The following is a 9021-nucleotide window of genomic DNA, read 5'->3' as shown; positions in this document are numbered from 1 at the left end:
TTGTGACGTAAGCCAATACACGCTCGAGGCAAGCCGCCCAACACACACTGTTCACCATAGATATTATGATGCTGAAACACCTTTTTGTGTATGGGGACATTGAATAACGCCAGTATTTGACTAGCGTTAATTTCTCGAATGCTATTATCACTCCGGTAGTACGCCACAATGATGTCATTGTCATATGACGTCATGTCGACCGGGCGACTACAACTCGCAACTTACAACATAAGGCCCCTAACTTTCAGGACCACATCGCATTTTAGTGTCAATATTTCTCCTTCAAAAGTAGCAAGGTGTGTGGAATCGATTTCTAATAAAACACTACTTTTTATGGCTATTTTCCCCGCTTATACTATCATTAAATGGGAAAGACATATAAACGTACCAACTTCTTCTAATTTAAAGAAATCCTTAAATCTCACGTTAAACTCCTTTAGCAACGTTGAAATGTGATTGAAATACTGACTACTCATTATATTTTGCATATCTTTACACTCGGAGTTCATATTATCATAATTTTAAAATCGCATTCCTTAGATTGTTGTTCAAAAAGTGAGTGTTTGGTTTTAAATGTACTCACTGCACTAATCAAATGAATTAATTACTTTTTGAAATTGTAGATTCAATTGATTTTATTTTTCTGTAATATTGTCACAGAGAAAGGGCAGATGAAGCAACCACGTTTTGTCGTGTAGTTGATGATACTCTAGATACGCTAAATAATGTTTAATTTCAGGTAAAATATCTCTGACTCTTTTCAAAAACTTAACCCGACTAAGCCACTATGCATAGTCGGGCTAAGTAAGATTTATCTGTATGGAATAAAAGTTTGCCATTTTCCGATCCACATTCTTCAAATAATTATCGAAACTGCCATATTTGTAAAGCTTTATCACGAATTGAATAAACAATATTTTTAAAAGCAACATCCATCACGTGATTCAGATTTAACACTTTTAAACATAACCCCTGCTGGTGTATTATATTGCAATGATAACTGATACAAGTGGGTACCTATTGCTTCATAATTTTTACATAAAGTAATAAACTAAACATGATTCCCAACCATAACAAGAGCTCCATAAGGCGTTACCGATACTAGTTTATGAATAGTAAATCGAGTACGATTAATATACAACTTAAATGCATTAAATATATGTTCTCTTTTGGTTCGTTCCTTCAGTGGTAAAACTGTTATTAATTCTTCTAAAGCAGACATATTTTCAAAAATCAATCGAATAAAAACACATAGTTGAGCAATATCCGTTTAATTCACAGATTCGTTAAATTGCTAGAATAGGAGTTAACATTTATTAATGTTTTCCTGTAGAATTTTTTCCAAGTTTAGCTCATCACTTGTGTTCTTCGCATGACTGTATTTCTTGATAATGATATTATGTCATTGATTGAAGACACTATTTCAGTTTTATTTTTAAAGTTTTTAAATATTGCCTCCCCGGCCTTAATAAAACCCGCTTTCCATAGTTTACCGTCTTCGAAGAGTTTTTTATGTTTCATTGAAATATCTGCTATCTCCAAAGAAGCCGGCAGCTGTCTTGGATTTTTCATAAAACTTGGTGAGAAAAGACTAGTGATTTCAATTGTCTCACTTTATTTTTATGCAACTCAGTACCAGGCTGATAATTTCCATCATAGTTTCCATGGATAGTTCTAAAATGTCTTTCAATGTTGCTTGTTTTATGTATTATTCATTTGCCACAGTGAAAAAGAAGTCCTCTTCTCATTCATTGACAAGAAATTAAGAAGAATTCACAAAAAATAATACAATATATTATTATGTCCGTGATCGACCAAAAATACCTTCACGATCGATGCACTGGCGACCCCTGCTATAGGGCAGGGTTTCCCAAACTTTTTCACTTCGCAACACTTCACACTTCGCAAACCCGGAAATTTTAACGGAACACTTAGCTTATTTTTTAAGGTTATTTATTAGCGCGGCTAACCATTCTGTCAATTTTGGCAACTGTCGTTGAACTGACAATTCTTGTCAGCTGGGCAGGTAAAAACAATATACCCCATCATTTTCATGCGCACGGTGTGAGAAAAGATGGTCCTCCGCCTGTACCTAGATCATGGCCCCCACTTGGCGGGCCCCTACTTATCGCTCAGGTTAAAGACAATGTGACGATCTACAGTTTCATATTCCAAATGTTGTTCGACGTAAAATTAAGGGCTTTTATGTTGATATGACATGTCAAATGTCGACAATTATTAAAAATTGTATCGCAAAATCACATATTAAATGTTAGCAAGCTGTAAGTAAAACAGCCCCGCAGGCAACATTTTTTACTATTAGTGCATGTTTGTGATGTGTGTTTATCTCACTTAGCTGGTTGATCTCTCACGCCGGGCCCCCAGGCTAGAGGCCTGCCAGCCCTCACCCCCCTGTGGGAGCCATGACCTAGGTACTTGAGGTCATTAACATCAGTGGAGATTAATCATCACTCGCCTTTCAATATGAAGAAGGTTCTTTAATTATTTTAGTTTTACTTATTTTATTTCTACTTAGTAGAAGATCTTTAAATGTGTTGCAGTGTATAAAACCTTTCCAAATTGTCGCGGAACATAGTTTGGGAAACCCTGCTATAGGGGATGGTATCGGTGTTCGATCCGAGGCCCGCGCGTGAGAGAGACACGGTCATACGTGCAAGCGAGACGGGGTCCGCAGCTTCGGTTACGAAATGCTGTTCTTGGAGATCTCTTTTCTATACATAATCGAACTTATATTTGTATCGGATTATTTGTTAATTAAATTTATTATCCGGTTTTGCATTGCTCCGACTTTGTGATTGCACTTTGATATTCGCATATCATGTCGAACAAATGGAAGTGGACGCAACAGCGTATGGGCATATACTCGCAATTACTAACATCGTGATGTACAACACATAGTGATACCAATAAAATCAAACAACATATTTTAACTTAATATAATTATTCATCTTAAAATTCTTTAACTATCAGTCACCTGTAACGCCCGTTAATTAATATCTCTCGCTTTAATATTTATCAAATCAGATACATTTGTATTCTATTACCTTTTATTTTACATTTCAAATCATATTTATAACTAATCGATACCTAATAAACATTTACATATTAAAATCTAACATTGAATTATTTATTTATTATTAATTGAAGTTTTTACCTAGATTATTTTGTCACCTAATGTTCATGGTCTGTGACCGGCTTACCTCATCAACAGCACACCTTGAGAGGTCGTACATATTTTGATTATTTTCGGCTTTGTCAAGGGGTCGGTGTCTTTTGTCTAGTGGCGGGTTTGACTAATATGGTTAGATCGACATGGTTACGTCGCCAACTACTCCACCTTGGGACGCCTTGATGAGGCTGAAATTCGTGTTCGTATCACTAACCTCACTTAGCCTAACCTAAACTAACCCAAACTAACAAATTTTAATAATCCAGTATAATAATATTATCGGCTATTTTAAAAATGTGTTTGCCGCCGTATCCGGGATAACCGACTAGTGCCATTAGGGCACAGTCCAGAAGCTATTATTACCTATACCAAAAGAATCTGTAGATGGACCAAATAAAAACAATTCAAATCCTATTACGTACCCTCTAACTGATGAGTTTATTCAGTAATATAAGGTGAGTCAGGGTAAGTGTGACATAGAATTTAATGAGATGAATTTCAACCTGGTTCATAGGAATACGTATTTTTTAAACAGTTGAAAACTTTACCATATGATCTACAATATCATTACAATTAATATCTACAGAAGGAACCCACTGTATATCTTACTATAATACGACATTTTAATGTTTTTTGATTACTAGTCAGTTTGTTACACTTACCCCAATATTGGGGTAAGTGTAACTAGATTCACCATTATTCCAAAAGTTCTTCAAAACCATAACGTATTAAGTACATGCATAGAAAGGTAATATATCATTTAATGGATATTGATTCTTAAATTTAAACTTTTGTTTACATTTTCAACAAAAATGATCTCTATCATTTTTTTTTTGGGTAAGTGTGTCATACTAATGTATGTAGAGCTAGTGATGTCCCGAAACAAAAATGACGTTTTTTATTAGGTACCTAGGTACTTAATTATTTAATGTGGTTATCTCAGCAACAGGAGTGGTAGGTAAATCAATCAAAGGCTTTTGAAGCTTAACTTATAATTGTATTCGTCTCGAAATAGCACAAATACAAAGTATACAATACAGGAATGCAGAGCAACCAGAAAAAGAGTCAGTACTTACGTGACAAAGACGTAAGCACTTACAGTAAAATCAAAACGATAAAGAGGTTTGTCGATTGTGTACGGCGTGAGAATAAGTGTATGAACGAATGAGTTAAATTTGAAATGTTATTTAACTTACTTACTTAAGCTTCACCAAGAATTAACAGGGTAAAACATTATTTTTTTAGTTCGAAACAGTGAGCATTAACAAACAATTGATGAAATTTAATATACTTAACATGATTATTTTCGTATTATTACAAAGGTAAATAACAATCAGCAAAAATAAAATGTGGATACAAATGAGAGTAAGATATAAAAGAAAAAATAATAATTAATACACAAAAACATTAAATCTCTAGTAACGTTTTGGGTCTCATTCTCGAATCATTCTTTCGTTTTTACTGTACTTACAAATCAAGTTAAGTGCTTACTTACAAAACTATTTATTCTTACTTAATTATTTCGAATTGCAATATTTGAAATTGCATGACTAGGTACCTACTAAATATTTTACCAGAGATTTTTATTTTGAAAATTATTTCGCCTCTTCGTCCAGTTGATGGTTGAGGCAATATGTAGATGACATCCTCTTCTTTCACTTCGTAAATTTCTTCTACTCTTGGAAATGAAAACATAGTTTCGTTTTCTTTTTTAATCGTCGTAAGTTTTCGAGCAAACGTTGTCAGAATTCTGTCATCTTGCTCAAGTTTTATTATAACTCCAACAAAATGTTTCACAGTTTTTTATGTAGCAAATTGTACTACAATCCATTTTCCAATCTCTAACATTTCTGAATTAGATGCAACTGCAGTATCATCAAACTGATCAAACATTGATATATTAAGCATATTAATTGAAGGATCGCTTTCCTCGTCGCCGAGCCAATCATAAATATAGTCTTGCATATTATCTTCGCTTTCTTCACTTGATGTCCATGACAAATCTTCTTCCGATGACATGGGTTCGTGCTTTTTTTTTGTTTTGGTGTACTTTTATCGGTTTCAATACCTTCTTCTGCGTGTTAGTTTTGTCTTGCAATGGCTTTATTTTCTTTTCTATTGGGACATTATTTTTCATTCACTCTATAACATCATAACATGTAATCACTTCTGCCCTGGGGCAACCATTTTTCTCTTATTGTTTATAGGCGCCTTACTACTGATAGAACAAAGTTTTTTTCTATATTTTCTGCAGGAAACTTTTGTAACAGTGGCATTTCTATTAAACTTTCGTTAACTTCTTTATTTGGTAATTGAACAACTTTGCAATCCAGAAATATAGGCTTAGAAGAGCATTTTTGAGTCAAACAGTCCCCAAACAAATTGACGAATTTTTTCTTCTTCAGAAAATTCGATTTATAGCGATTTTCGCGAATTCGAAAAGCAAATTTTCAGAGTCCCTTGGATTTCAAATTATCTAGGTTATACTGGTATACAAATTCTTACATATAAACATTCTATTTCAATTACGAACATTTTCGATCGATATAAATAATGCGTCATGTCCCATCACTAGTTAAAATATTGCCTTTGCAAATTCATATAAAATATATGGGGGAAGTGTGACACAATACAAAGGCACACTTACCCACGTGTTTACTTTCGTGGGGGAAGTGTGTCTACTTGATTAAAGGTTTCAAATGCTTATAATTCAGTAAAACCATAACACCACGTGAAGCAGCGTATCAAAAGACATAAACTCACCATTTTTTACAACCACAATGTGCAGGTTTCCGTGTTTAAAAAAATATTTTGGTAGCAGCTTCCATCTCACTCGTCGACTTCAAAATATGTCGTCTGGAGAATAATCCATGTAGTCACCTCAAAAAACATGGTATCTACACCATTTCTGATTATTTTTATAAATCGGTGACTTTGCTATCACCTTTCCATAGATGGCATCATCCAATTTGTAGTAGATACTGATATCTTAGTATCTAGACTTACCCCAAAGTTACACTTACCCCGACTCACCTTACCTAGTTTGACAGCATAAATACCAATGACATATTAAATGGACAACTTACTTCATATCGGCGCGCACGAGAAATTGTGCATGAAAGTCATTTACAGATGTATAGGTAGACGTCACGTGATCATATGACGTATCCATTTCCATTATGCGATACAAGCTTCGAGAATTTATAGTAATATAACCTCTATTGTATAGGCGTATTAGTGTCATTACTCATTACGTTAGAAACAGATTCTAGGTTACTTACGACTTCTCGGAGATTAGACGCAATATGTGAGCCCAGCACATCGCAGGCGTCTGAGCAATGGTTTCTGTCATTCAATTGCATTGAATAAACATATCTTAAAATGGCATTTTATCAATAGTATATAATACTAACACATGAAAAGTGATATCCCATCTTTCTTGGAGTGCTTAGTAGATTTTTTTTTACAATTTTTAACTAGACACATTGGCATTTTGTAACACAACAATAACGGCGGAGTCGAAATCTGATAGTCAGAAATTTTGTATGGGCAGACCCAGCGGTGTTGCCAGACCGTTTGCAAGCAGAATGTTCATTTGAGCGTAGGATACAGATAATAAAATATGAATTTCACCATCCGGCAGACCCGACACAGAGTGAGTGTCATTTTATTTTCCAGATGCTTCGTCCATATTAATGTCATTGATAAATACAGATAAAATGGTGAACAAAATTACATGGAAACATAATATACGTCCGCTGAATGTAAAACTGTTCTAACTTACTTTTTTTTTTACGAGAGAGTTCTTTGAAACAATATTACTGAAAGTATTTACTATTTTTATGGATACATGCATGCATCATATATTAGTAGGGTCGTTGGTGAAAAAAATGGTACATACACTTATTTATATAAATTGATACGATAGCCACTGCTCGATCTAGAAAAGAAAATGATACCGATTTCCGATAGACGGAAAGAGGGAAACTCGAGTAATATTTTCTATTTCAATGTTCATGGTAACAGAATAAAAATTTGCCGAGGATACTTTATGAAAGTGTTGGACGAGACACAGATGTTTGTAACTGCAGTCATCGGCAAAAAAAACAAAAAACAACACTCAGGTTTAACTTTCAATGCAAGTACTGGCTGTACAATACGGAAACATCAGCACTACATTCTTCTCCTTATTGTGCCATCCCCTAGCGAAGGTCGGCCACCATCAAGGCGACCTTATCTTTGTCGTCTGCTACCCGGAACAGCTGCACTCGTACCAATCACGGAGGTTCTTAAACCACGAAATGCGGCGCCGTCCTCTGCTACGCTTCCCATTGATCTTTCCTTGAATGATAAGTTGGGGAATGCTGTATTTTTGTCCCCTCATTATGTGGCCGAGGTACTTTAGTTTCCTGGTTTTGATACAACGTTGAACTTCTCGGTCATTCCCTATTCGATTGAGAGCTTCAACATTTGTCACCCGGTCAGTCCAAATAATTTTGAGGATGCGTCTATACAGCCACATCTCGAAAGCTTCAAGTCTCCGTGACATCTCTTGGTTTAGCGTCCACTAGTGAAAAATCATATTTTTATTCTTTCCTGCCTATGAATCCCATTACATTAAAAGGATCAATAATAAAAAGTATTTGCCATCACATCTGAACATCCAGATAATGTACAATTTATACCTACCGAGAAATTACACCAAACCCAGTGGCACGTAAAGCTCACTGACAAGAATTCCACAACCTACATCTCAAATTTAAACTGCCAAAAGTTGATACATGTCATAATGTGATGTTCTTACGATGGGAATAGAAACAACAACCGATTCAAAGGAGAAAAAAGTAATTGAAATGGAGAAAAATAACATTTGGAACAAGATGATGCAGCTTCCATTTTTAGAAAAATCGTCAGTGAGAAAGCTCAACGTGATGAACAAATACGCAGCTATACATTTGATTTGTAACAGTGCCATTCTTAATTATTAGTTATGTTTCATTTTATAAAAGACAGATGTGGACATACATTACAATCTTATTATCCGTAATCACGATGAGGTGATGTGTTGTATGTGGCATGAAGTAGAGGTGCAAGAGGTGCTAATCAAATAGCTATGTAACTATTTAATGAGCTCATAATATCTATGACAGATAACGTTAGTCATGTAATAAGTATTCTGGTGCTTGTGGAGGGCAGAATAAAAATTCAAAAAAGGCCTGAATAAAAAAAATTATTTGTTGTTCATTACATTATAAAAAATAGAATACTATTATGTATTAGTACTATGGCCCCCACAAGGAGGGTCTGACAGGGCTCTAGCCTGGAGGCCCGGGCTCAGGAGGGGCCCGGCGAGGCCAGTAGACCAGATAAGTGAGATAAACAAAAGCAATTTGCTTTAATAGTAAAAAAATGTCGCTTGCGGCGCTATTTTCTGTCAATAATGTTATTACTTGAAATTATATGGTTGTACAAAAAATGTTTGTGTATTGACTTTCGACAGCGCCTTAATTCAAATGGATATATTAAAATATACTACAAAAAACACTAAATATACACATTAATTTTACAGCATACACCATTTGAAAAACGCTACTGTAAAGCATCATACTGCTTTTATCATTAGAGATAGGTAGGGGGGCCGCCAAAGATCACAGCATGGGGGCCCGGTTCAGGATGTGGGGCCCATGATTGGTACCTACTAGATTTAAAATAACATGTTCCGTTATATTTTTTTTGTTTTGTTTACCTTTCTTATAAGTACCTTCTTAATTATTTTTTATTTCCTTACCCTAATAGTATAAGTTTGCTCATAAAAAATAAATTTGTATGGT

The sequence above is a fragment of the Rhyacophila brunnea genome, unplaced genomic scaffold (assembly GCF_057557595.1).
Source record: "Rhyacophila brunnea isolate RB1 unplaced genomic scaffold, BYU_Rbru_1.0 scaffold_13, whole genome shotgun sequence".
Taxonomy (NCBI): Eukaryota; Metazoa; Arthropoda; class Insecta; order Trichoptera; family Rhyacophilidae; genus Rhyacophila; species Rhyacophila brunnea.
This window is presented reverse-complemented; position numbering follows the sequence as displayed.